General features: G+C 44.8%; 1 long non-coding RNA gene across 1 annotated transcript; it reads left to right on the forward strand.

The window, feature by feature from the left end:
- The first annotated feature begins 326 nt into the window (after positions 1-326).
- Positions 327-1,296, forward strand: LOC144247423 (uncharacterized). The gene is made up of 3 exons (XR_013341135.1): positions 327-339; positions 995-1,173; positions 1,262-1,296. It is a non-coding gene; the product is annotated as an uncharacterized LOC144247423 (long non-coding RNA).
- Positions 1,297-12,036: the final 10,740 nt, after the last annotated feature.

A 12,036-nucleotide genomic window follows, 5' to 3' on the forward strand; every position in this document is an offset into this window, starting at 1 on the left:
TTGGGTGCAGCCCTGGCTGGGCTCTGGTGCTGCCCAAGGTGCATCCATGGAGGAGATGCTTTTTATAAATTCCTGGTTTATTCTTTAGCTCTGTCCAGCTCTGCTCTAGGCCAGCCTGCACAAGGCATCATTATATGAGGGGCTGAATGTGGATTCTGGAGTTTGCGAAATATAACACTGCTGCTTTCTGTGAACAGGACATGGTGCAAGCTCTGGACTGGGAAGCCCTGAAAACCTTTTCCAGGCAAGGGATTTGTGGGCAGGAAGCTGCAGAGCAGAGCTGGGCAGCAGTGGGTGCTGAGCTGAGTGAGGGACACTGGAACAACAACTTCCAGCCAGGTGAGAGGAGCAGGGTGCAGAGCCAGGGACAGGGGCAGTGTGAGGGAAGCAGCAGAATGGATGAGGCTAAAAAAATACCTTACTCATCCACATGAGAGAGCCCAAAAATTGTTCTGTAAGAGCTGACAGCCTGTCTGCACCTGAGCTCAGTGAGAGGAGAGGTCTGGCAGCTCATGGAGAGCACAAACACCGTGGGCTGGAGAGAGAAAAACAAGCAGGATGGGACTGATGGGCTGGAGCTGGAATGGGACAATGAACTCCAAGGTGCCAATGGAGCAGAACTGATCCCAGGGAGAGCCCCCGGGAGCGCTCGTGCATTTTGGGACCATTTTGGTTCATCTTGGGCTCATTTTGGACCATTTTGGTTCATCTTGGGTGCAGCCCTGGCTGGGCTCTGGTGCTGCCCAAGGTGCATCAATGGAGGAGATCCTTTGAATAAATCCTGCTTTATTCTTTAGCTCTGTCCAGCTCTGCTCTAGGCCAGCCTGCACAAGATATCTGGTGAGCACAGAGTTATTTGGAAATGTTGTATGAAATGAGGCATCCTGAGAAATTTCCAAGAAAGGCTCCTGCTTTTGGTGCTTTTCTAGATTTAATCATGGTTTTCCAAGTGGTTCTTGGGAATCCCATTGAAATTTCATGTTGGGTTCCTCAGGTGACCCGTGGCAAGAGGTGACAGAGTTAATGAGAGCTCTGGAAGCACTGCTTGGGAACACTCCTGAGAGGAGCAGAGCTGCAAATCCAGAGGTGGAGCTCAAGATCCAAGCACAGGCTGCAGTGGGAGCTGTGCCCTCCCTGAGCAGCCTGGCCAGTGAGAAGAAATCAGAAGGGCAGGTGAGCTGCAGGTTTGGTTTTGGGCCATCTCTCACCTTTCTGGGAGTTTTTCCATTTCTTTAACTTCTGAGCCCTTTTAATCCCACAGGATCCTGAGCTGCCTCAGCTTCAGGAGCTGTTCAGCAGGAAAGATGCTTTTTCCAGCCTGCCTGGGCATGAAGAGCATGGTAAGGGCAGTGCCCCTGCTGTGAGGTGCTTTCAGGAGGCTGATTCTGTGCTAGGAGGGTAAAAGGGGGTGTCTATGTTTGCTACCACAGCAAATGCAGAATTACTTTTCCCAATTTACATTTATTCTATTTTTTACTTTCACTCTTTTTTTTTTTTTTTTTTTCTGAGGTGCCAGCTCAAGGCAGCCACTTCTGCCTCCTCTATTCCCTGTAGAGAGAGGTCAAGGAGTTTCCATCCCTTACATTGTTCTCTGTAGGAGAGAAATCAAGGAATTCCCATCCCTACAGACCCTTCACACCTTTATATTAAGTGACCACCTGTAGGGAAGAATTAGGATGTCATTATATTAATTAAATGCTAATTTGGAGAAACCAGAAAGATTCTACACCATCATTCTGTGTTCCTCACAGAACTGAGGTGAATCTTCTTCCTGTGGAGGAGTATTGAGACTTGAGAATTGAGAATCCTGTTCCTGTGACTCCCTCTGCCCAGGACAACATTTTCTCCTTGCAGCCATGAGGAGCCTCTTCCTTTAGGCTTAAAAATGCCCCAATTTGTTCCAGGTTTAGATCTCCAGGTAGAGGGTCTGGTGGCAGCTTCCCCCCTTGCCAAGACCCTGTGTGAGATCAAGGAAGCTTTGGAGAATCTGCAGCAAGCCTCAGCCCTTGGAAATTCAGGTAAGTCCGCTGGTTTTATTAATATGTGCTGGTTTAGGGCAGTAAATAAAGCAGGAGTTAAAATAAGCAGGATTTCTTTTGAGCTGAACATTTTCCTCCAGCAGCTGCTGAATTTTTCAGGCCGTGACGCTCGGTGTTTGAAATTAATAACAGCGTGGGGTTGGTGTAATTACGGGAAGATCATTTGCATTATTTTGAAATTCAGATGCAGTGGGTTTGCAAAGGCCTGGAGCTGCCTGGCTGCTGCAGGTCCTGCCCTGGGATATTCCCCTTGGGTTTGGCTGGCTCTGGGTGTTCACTGAATTTCTCTGCTGGATTGGTTTGTGTCTCACAAACGGGACTGGACCCTGACTGGTTGCAGACTTAGGATTTATTATCTGTATCATACAAGCAAAAAGCAAGAGACACAGAGAAATAACAACATCCATGCAAACCCAGATCAGAGACAAGATGGCAGCTTATGCAAAGCCTTTATCTACATATTCTTTGAACCAGTAACATAAAGGAAAAGGTGTAAAGTCATTATAATCTAACCAATAAGAAAAGGACCCACGTGGGTTTAACATTAACAAAAGGACTTCTGTGAACCTGAAACAATACACAATAATTCATTATTTAAGACTGAAACTTCTTCTATCTTTGCAAAGCATATCTTTAGGACTTTTCACATCTCAAACTATCAATAAGTTCTTGTTCTTTCTTGTTCCTTACGAGAAATATAAATGTATTCACTTGGTTCTTAACTTCCTAGCTTCCCACAAGAAGTTTTGGGATTTCCCAGCCCTTCTCAGCTTTATGTCTACTTTCTGGGGCCTTTTTTGCACTTTGTAAAGTCTTTTACCAATTTATATTCCTACAAATTTCCACTGTGTTTTTGTTCTGAACTTCTCTGTCAGACAGCAAACATCAAGCCAGCCTGGGGAGCTCAGGCCTCTTGTGACTGCTGGATTCCCAGGATGAAGCCCTGCAGCTGGAGTAAAGAGGAGCTGCATTCTCAGAGCACTGAAGGGACAGGAGCAGGAGTATTTCATGTTCTGCACAGTAAAACAGCCACCAGCTCCTTTCCTGGAGGAGCTGAGCTTATCCTGGGTGATGGATGAGGTTGCACAGGGGAGGGAGGGCGTGTCTGGGCCAGGGCAGCTTTACCTGAAGTGTCAGAACAGACACAGATTTAGTTAAGGATGCATTTGGTCAAATATGTGATGAGGAATCCATATTCTTTTTGCTTAACCCTGAAATATTTTCACATTTGCCGTGTATTTTCAATAATCTGTAGGCTGGAGAAGGAGGCTGAAGTCTTTGGTGTTGCTGATTTTGTGGTTTTTGTTGTTAAGTCAATAAAGCAATAAACAGAAGATGTGTGGCATCAGAACCTCATTTTACCAACGTGCTCTGTGCAGCCTTTCTGATCTCTGATGTGAAGGATATTTGTGAGTTTTTCAAGCATTTTAACATCCTTTTAAGCCTTGCTCAGCACCCCTACATGGCCTGTGTGTGTTTTAAACACACTCAGTAAGTTCTGCTGGCAGAGACCTCAAAGGTCTCTACAAATGTGATTTTTCTGAGCCAAGATACACTGAAACTATTCCTGCAGGGATAGCTGCTGCTGCCCAGTGCTCTGTGAGCCTGATTTTAATGTTTTAATATCCCTCCTACCATTCTGCTTCTCCTACCCTGTCTGTGTGAGGGCAGGGCTGTGAGGAGGGAATTGTTCCATGGCCCAGGAGCAGAATTCCCTGCTCCTCATCCCTGATCTCCAGGTGGAGGGCAGCAACACCAGATTTGAGCCAGCATGGTCCCTTGGCAAGCCCCAGGGAGGCTGGCAAAGCCAGGTCTCCTCTCAGTGCAGTATTTACAGGTTTATTTTTGTGTAAGGGGCTGGGTGAGCCCACTCCTTGCTGTTTCCTTATTGTAAATGCAGGTGAACCCAATGGGAAGAAATGCTGATGTCTGACTCAATTCAGAAGGCTGAATGATTTCTTTATTATAACTATGCTAAAATACATTAATATACTATATAAAAGGAGGATACTCAAACTCCATACTACTTTCTCTGACTCTAACACAACTTGTGCCCCTCTCTGAGAGTCCAGCCCCAGGTGGGTTGTGTTGGCCACCAGGCTCAAACAATCCTCACCAGAATCCAACCAAGCATCACCCAGGTAAACAATTCTCCAAACACATTCCACATGGGAAAAACAAGGAGCAGAAATAGAAATTGTTTTCTCTTTCATTTCTCTCTGTGCACCTCTATGAAGAATCCTGAGAGGGTGAGAAATGTGCTTGCCACAGTTCCTCAGCACAAAGCTGAGTTTCCTCCTTTCATAACCCCAGAGTGGGGGGTCAAGACTGAGATTTGGGTGCCCAGGAGCCAGGACAGAAGCTCTCAGTTTTTCTTCCACTGCTGGATCCAGAGGAACTCCAGGATTTTGCCACTCCTGTTGGTGGTTCCATGTTTTCCAAGCTTGCTCCAAAAAACAAAATGTTTATTCAACTTCCTTTGCAGTTTCACCCTGGGAGAATTTTGGGGCTTCCTGGCAGCTCAAAGGGATTTTTTGGGAATGGGAACAGGGAGGCAAAACCCCTGCAGGTCATTGTGGTTTCCTGTTGGGGAATGTGGCAGTGAAAAAAGCCCATCCTTGCTTTGTTTTTTAGGTTTTCAGCAGATATGTTCATAACAGTCCTCCATGGAGGTAAGGATCTCTGATACCCAAGGGATACCTGGTCCCCAAGATGTGACAAAATTACCTCTGTGCCTTGTGGCTCCAGATCCTATTTGTAAAAGGCAGGGTGGGAGGCAGCTGTAAATAAACTATGTTGAATTTTTTATTGTAGCTATGTTTCGATGAGTAAATTGGTTTGGTTTAAACCAAACCAAAGATACCCATGTGGAATTTTGCTCTAAGTTTTCTTCCCCCCATTCTTGTTTTCCTAACTTCAGTTGTAAGTAAAACAAAAACAGAGTTTCAAAATATTTTGGGTCCTTTTTTCCCCCCCACAAACCCAAAGGATATCAATGCAAAGACCAGAGTTTCTCTTAGCAGTTTCTTGGAAAGACCTAATAAAAAGAGGAGTGGTGCAACCACGGGTTTTATTGCACTTGGGAAGTATTTGCTGCTGACTGCTCATTTTCCAGGCTGCCGTGGAAGCTCCTGAAAGCCCAGCTCTGTCCTGGAATTTCACAGCAGTGAAATTCCCTCATATCAGGAGAGATCCCTGGAACTGCTGATAAGAGAGATGGAGTGCAGGGTCAATTCATCCGGCATTTGGAGAGAGGTCACGGGTTTTCCTTGGGATTTTCCGAGTTGTGCTCCCTTGGCAGAGGATGAAAAGCCCTTTTCAACATCCTCTGCAAAGTTCAGCCTCTCCTGGAGAGCATCAGGCGCTGCTGTGAGGCTCTGGGTTCCCTGGGGAGTGGAATGAGCTGCTGCTGGTTTTATCCCTCAGGTGAAGCTGCTGTCCCACCTGCCAGAGTGGCACCTGTGCCACAGAGAGCTCCTGGTGCTGCTGGTGGCACCTGGGCTGCCCCCGGGTATTCCAGATAAAGAGTTTTAAATGCTGGGGGAAGAAAATCTTGGAACTGACCTCGGAGCCTGGCTGGGTAATTCCGTGGTGATACCCTGAATTTGTTGGGTAGAGTCCTGAGACAGCCAGTGCCTCATTCCTGAAATCCTGGTCTCAGTGTGTAGATACCAACCTGAACAGGGAGACAGAAACAGCAATAGTTTCTCACAGTAGCTTGTGAGCATTTTTAAAGAGTTATAAAAATTGAAAAACTTATTAGAATAATAAGTAATTATACAGGTAGTGTTTTTATACAAGTAATGTTTTTATTATACAAGTAGTGTTCTCACCTATATTTTTTCAGAAGGCTGAAGGATGGTTTTATTAAAACTATACTATAACAATTAATTGTTATAGTACATTAATGTTGTATAATACATACTAAACAATAAAATTGTTATAGTACATTAATTATTCTACATTAATATATTATTTTAAGATATACTATTTTATTTTGCATATATACTTCTTACTTATTTAACTTCTTACTCACAAACTTACGATTGACTGCCAAGAGTCTGAGACACAGCTGGGTCTGATTCTCACAGTAGCTTGTGAGAATTTTTAAAGAGTTATAAAAATGCAATAACTTATTAGTCTAAACAATATACAAGTAGTGTTTTTTCAGCTTTTTTCAGAAGGCGGAAGGATAGTTTTACTAAAACTATACTATAACACATTAATCTATTATTTTAAGGGATACTGTTTTATTTTGCATACATACTTCTTACTTATTTAACTTCTAACTCACAAACTTGCTGAGTGAGAGTCTGAGACACAGCTGGGTCTGATTGGTTATTGAACTTAAACAACTTTTCCTAGAATCTAATCAAGCAATCACTTCAGGTAAATAATCTCTATACTAAATTCCACATGGGGAAAACCAAGGAGCAGAGATAAAGATTGTTTTCTGTTCTTGTCTCTATGCTTCTCCTGAGAGACAGAATTGTGTCTCTCTGTCCAGAGAATGTGAATGTCACAGTGCAGCAGGAAAGCACTCTGGAGGCGGGAATACTCCTGTATTAAGCTACCTGATAAATTAATATATTAAAATATTAGGCTACCTGATAAATTCCCCGTGATGCTCACAGGCACAGGGCCTGCCTGGCAAATCACACTTTGGCACAAGAACGAGCTGCAGCACTGAGCTAACTCATCTTTCACACAGTAATTCTATTTCTGGCACTGTTGAAGTGTTCAATTAACAGGTTCATAGTGCTTTTATCTTTTACTCCACCTGCTTCTCTAATTCACTTTATAACCCCTGAGATAACTCCTATCTTCACGTGATGGACCCTGGCCCAGCACTCACAGACCTGTTGATTCATCAGTCCTGCTGATTTGCTGTGCTGAGCACTTGGATATCTACCATGATTAGAAAGCTGTGTAAAACTGTAAAAGCTACAGATAGACCTTACTTCCTCAAGGTTTCTCCTGAAAAAATAAAACAGGTTGTAAAACCTCATTATCAAGGGCAGAGATTTTCTCTCTGCACCACCCAGGGGCTCGTTGATCTCAGAAATACTCACAAGCGATTTTAAAATTGCTGTGCTTGGTTTTATGCAGCTTTTTTTGTTGCTGTAAATAGTTCTAATGGAACAAAAACATGACCAAATGTATTTTTTCACTGTGATACCCAAATAAGCCAAGGGCTGTTGGGATTTCCCAATAAGATTCACTTGCTGGTGGTCACGGAGTGAGAATTCCCTGTGTTTATGTGAAAATTATGTGAGAATCTTGATTTTAGCTGTTCATGTTCTGGGAAATTGGTGTCCATATTTGGTACAAGGAGAAGAAATTAAACAGGACAAAATCTTGTCTTAAAATAAATCAGGTTTCCAGTCCAGTCATTAGAAGAACTGGAAGAAACACAAACTAAGGAAGAAGAAACTTGGTTTTCCTTGTTGCCTTGTGCTGTTTGGGAGTATTAAACCCTGAATAAGACAGACCTGGAAATTCCATTTTTGTCCACCACAAGCAACAGGCCTCGACTCCCAATCTCCCCCTCACCCATCTGCCAGCCAGTGCAAGTTCTGACAAATCAAAGCCCAAAAATACCTCCAAATCTGCTCCCTGGGAGGAATCTGCTGCATCCATCGCTGCTCCTCCAGCGCCGCGGAGCGAACAGCCCTTCCTCCCACCGTTCCCAACCCACACCTCTGGGAGCCAGACGGGCAGAAAAGCTGCCAATAAACCCATTTCTTGGCAAGGCAAACACAGATAAGGTGCAGAAGGTTCTCCTCGTGCCCAGCTCTTCCTGAATTCCCCTGGACAACCCAAAGGGTTTGGGGCTGACCTTTGCCAGCGGCGCCAGGGAGGTGCGAGCTGATAACGGGGCTGTGGTCAACAAGGAAGTCAATGTGTGGTGTGTGGGTCAAAGGCCTCCAGGAACCCAGGTCAGGCCCTTTGCTTCCCCAAATCCTGGAGCACCAAACTGCCCAGGATGGGTAGATTTTTTGTAGAGAGGCTGGTCTTACCTGTCCTCAAGGAGGATGTACTCTGGTGGGATGTGTGGCTCCCCCAGGCTCCTCCATCGTGGCTTCCAGCTCTTCAGGGGGCTCGTTTTGGGGCCAGCAGGCTGGAACACGATGGCCAGGGTGCTCAGCAGCAGCACGAGGAAGCCCAGGGTGAAGAGGATGGCTGGGGAACACAGGAGGGAGGGAGAGAGGAGAGAAACACCAAAAAAACCATCCAGCACCTTTCTTGCTCACTTCACTTCTGCTTCTTCTGGGAGAAGCTGGGGCAGGTGGATGAGGAGCAAAATGTTTTCAGGACTGAAGGATCCAGTTTGTAACTTTTATAGATAAAATATGTATCATTATATATTACTATTATATATTTTACAGATAAAATATATTAAAATATATATAAACACACATAAAAAATATGTCCAGAATGCAGGTGTGAGGTGAAGGGCAGGAAGGGAGAGTGGCCACAGCCCTCGATAGCCTGGGCTGGCAGAGGGGAATGTGCTCAGCAAAGATGTCAGGGAGGGATGGAAGGGAAAAGGGACAGGAGGTGGGAATTGCAGCTAAAAACAGACATGGCTCTCTCTTAGGATTAGAGTTAGGGTTAGGGTTCGGTTTTGGTTAGGATTAGGGTTAAGTTTGGTTTGTGGTTAAGTTTGGGTTAGGGTTAGGTTTGATTTAGAGTTAGGGTTCAGGTTAGAGTTAGGTTTGGTTAAGGGTTAGGGGTCATTTTGGGTTAGGGTTAAATTTGGTTTGGAGTTAAGTTTGGATTAAGGTTAGGTTTGGGTTAGGGCTAGTGTTAGATTTGTGTTATGGTTAGGGTTTGTTTTGGGCTAGGGTTAGTTTTGGTTTAAGGTTAGGTTTGGATTAGGGTTAGGGCTAGGGTTAGGTTTGTGTAATGGTTAGGGTTAGGTTTGGGTTAGGGTTAGTGTTAGGGTTAAGTTTGGTTTGGGGTTACAGTTATGGTTAGGGTTTTGTTTGGGTTAGGGTTAGGTCTGGGTTATGGTTAAGGGCTAGTTTCTGGGTTAGGTTTGGTGTAGGGATAGGGTTAGCTTTGGGATAGGATTAGGGTTAAGTTTAGTTGGGGGCTAAGTTTAGGTTACAGTTAGGTTTAGTTTAGAATTAGTGTTTGGGTTAGGGTCAGGTTTGGCTTAGGGTTAATTTTGGGTTAAGGCTAGTGTTAGGTTTGTGTTATGGTTAGGGTTAGGTTTGGGTTAGGGTTAGTTTTGGGTTAGGGTTAGCTTTGGGTTAGGGTTAGGTTTGGATTAACGTTAGGGTTATTTTTGGGTTATGATTAAGGGCTAGTTTTAGGGTTAGGTTTGTTTTAGGTTTAGGTTTGTGTTAGGATGAGGATTAGGTTTATATGCCCAAGGAGGGATCAAGGGACAAAGAGGCAGAAGTTGGGAATTCAAGTTTAAAGTAAACATGGGTCTCTCTTAGGCTTAGGTTTAGGATTAGATATCCATGTAGGGATCTCAGGCATAAAGGACAGAATTTGCAAATTTTTAGTAGAAGACCATGACTCTCTCTTATTAAGTGCTGCTGGGAATTTGGATTTGCTCCACCTGCATGAAATTTTAATATCCTTTGCTATAAAGGTCCTGACCTGTGCAGGGTTTTTGGGTCTTGTCAGAGGAGGCAGAGTTTATTTTTCGTCCTGTAGCCAAAGGAGGGTTGCGTGCTGATTAAACAGTCCTTGACCTTGTTCCTGGGCTAATAATTTGAAATTTAAGATGTAAATGTTATTTGGATCCAGATTTAGTCCATCAGCAAATGTCTCCCATCAATGATTTACCACCCTATGGAGCTTTCCTGCAGTGTTTTTATCTGTGTATTTTAGGTCAGCAGTAAGTAAGAAGGAGCAAGACTTTGTAGTGTCATAAATCCTTTGCTTACCTTGGCTTCTTCACCTGCCCTTAGCAAACTGCAGCTTCAAACCCCTTAGCCAAGCTCAGAAATAAAGTGTTTGGGCAGGGAATTACTTCTCGTGGGTTTTATTCTTTTGTACCCCCCCCTTTTTTTTTTTTTTTTTTTTTTTTTTTTTTTTTTTTTTTTTTTTTTTCTTCCTGACATGTTCACCTTCTGCACTGGGAGGGAATTTGAGGCTGGCTTGAGGAGATCCTGCTCTCAAGGAGAAATTCACCTTGTGGAGGGATTTAATCTCAGAACAAGCCGGACCCAGCAGCTCCTTCCCCTCCGAGTTATTCTTCAACCTCCCTGGGAGGTGCTGGGGGGAAGGAAAGAGCACTGACAAGAAATCCCAGTTGCAGCTGGGCACTGGGAGGTTGGCCTTGGGAACATTCTGTGTGCTCAGGGGGGGAATGAACTTTCCTCCAAAGCAGCTCAGACCTGACAGAAACACGGGGTAATTGAAACCTAACCTGGAAGAGCTGGTTTGGACCCTTGGGAATTTAGTGCAAAATTCCTTTCAGCCACGATGAAGGGACTGGTTCTGGCCAGGGCTGTGCTGCTCCCAGCTTGGCGAAGATTTAAAGCACAGAGAGGTCCCCAACTTCCTCAGCATGACTGAGTTGGACACCCAAAATGCAATAATAATTTAACATCATTGCACTTCTGACCTCACCCCTGCACCTGAGCAGGGGGAAGCTGCTCCAAGCTGCTGCTCTCCCTGGTTCTGCTGCTAAAGCTGCCCATGGTTGTGCTATGGGAGCATCTGGAACTGGTGAAAACTGGTGATGCCTTTTTAGGCTACCTAAAAACAGAGGCGAGGCTAAATTAAGAGAATAAAATTATTTATTGAAGGGCCTTCAGGTACATTTAGGGTCGACAAAACCCACCCAAAAATGGACAATGGGTCATGAGTTTTCATACTTTTATAAGTTTGGTCCATTTGTATATTGGGGGTGAATCTGCCAATTCCAGCTTCAGATAATCAAGTCATTGACCCCAAATTTGCTCCCCCAACTCCCTTTTGTTTCCATCTCTGGCCTGAGGCAGTGAGGGGTCCTTGATTGCCAGGCCTGGAGAGGAATTGTTGTGTCTGCCCAAAATGGGGAAGCAGCAGCTCACAGTGGATATGGAGCTTCGAGTTATACACTAAAGAACTGCAGGTTACAAATAGATGGGAAATAGAAAAGCTGCAATCCTAAGGCACCAGCCTCACTGCAGGAGCTGCAGCTGGGAGCTGGAAGCTGCTCCTGGCTCCTCTCCCTGGTTCTGCTGCTGGAGCTGTCCATGCCTGTGCCGTGGAAGCATCTGGAACTGGTGGGAAACTGGAGCTGAGGTTGCTCGGGCTGTTGGCACAGGTTCACACCTGGTTTGGAGGTGAACAGAGCCAGGTTTACAGCATTACATCACTGGGGCTCCAGGCCTGGACTGGGGCAGGCATGCTGGAGCTGCTCAGATGAAAGGCTCCCTCATCATCAGGGTCCTGCCAGCACACCCAGTGAACTCTGTCTTTGTGTGACAGCACTGTAACTCATTAAAAAAAAAAGCTGGTTTAGCCCTTCAGGTAACAGGCACCTCCTTTATCTACCAGGCAGACACACATCAATTTTCCTGCTGTAAAATCCCAGTCTGGACTTCAGTTATTGCCTGTTACAATCCCATAGGAAATGACATTTAAAGTGCACTTTGCTCTTAAGTCACTCATTCAGGATGACTTCATTTGTGGGGGAAAAATAAAACACTGCATGGGGGAAAAGATAGTTTTACTGGGTAGATTGGGGTTGCTATGGACAGTGAAAATGGTGGAAATGATCAATTTAGATCTAAGGGAAGCTCCTAAATGGCTGAAATTTAGGAATTGGCAGTTTTAGACTGGAATAATCTGAAAGGATGTCAGTGCAGTGTCATTTTTGTGCTTAGTGTTTTTTGGTTAAAGCAATGACCTGGCTCTCGTGCTCCTTGTGACCAGGGGAGTCTGCAGAAGCTTTTGCTGTCTCCAGTTTGCTTTCTGCAAGGTTTTGATGTGATCTCTGCGTTCTGGTGCCCTGCTCCTCCTGGCCCAGCCTGCTTTGGCTTTA

Source organism: Lonchura striata, chromosome 23 (genome assembly GCF_046129695.1).
Source record: "Lonchura striata isolate bLonStr1 chromosome 23, bLonStr1.mat, whole genome shotgun sequence".
Lineage (NCBI taxonomy): Eukaryota > Metazoa > Chordata > Aves > Passeriformes > Estrildidae > Lonchura > Lonchura striata.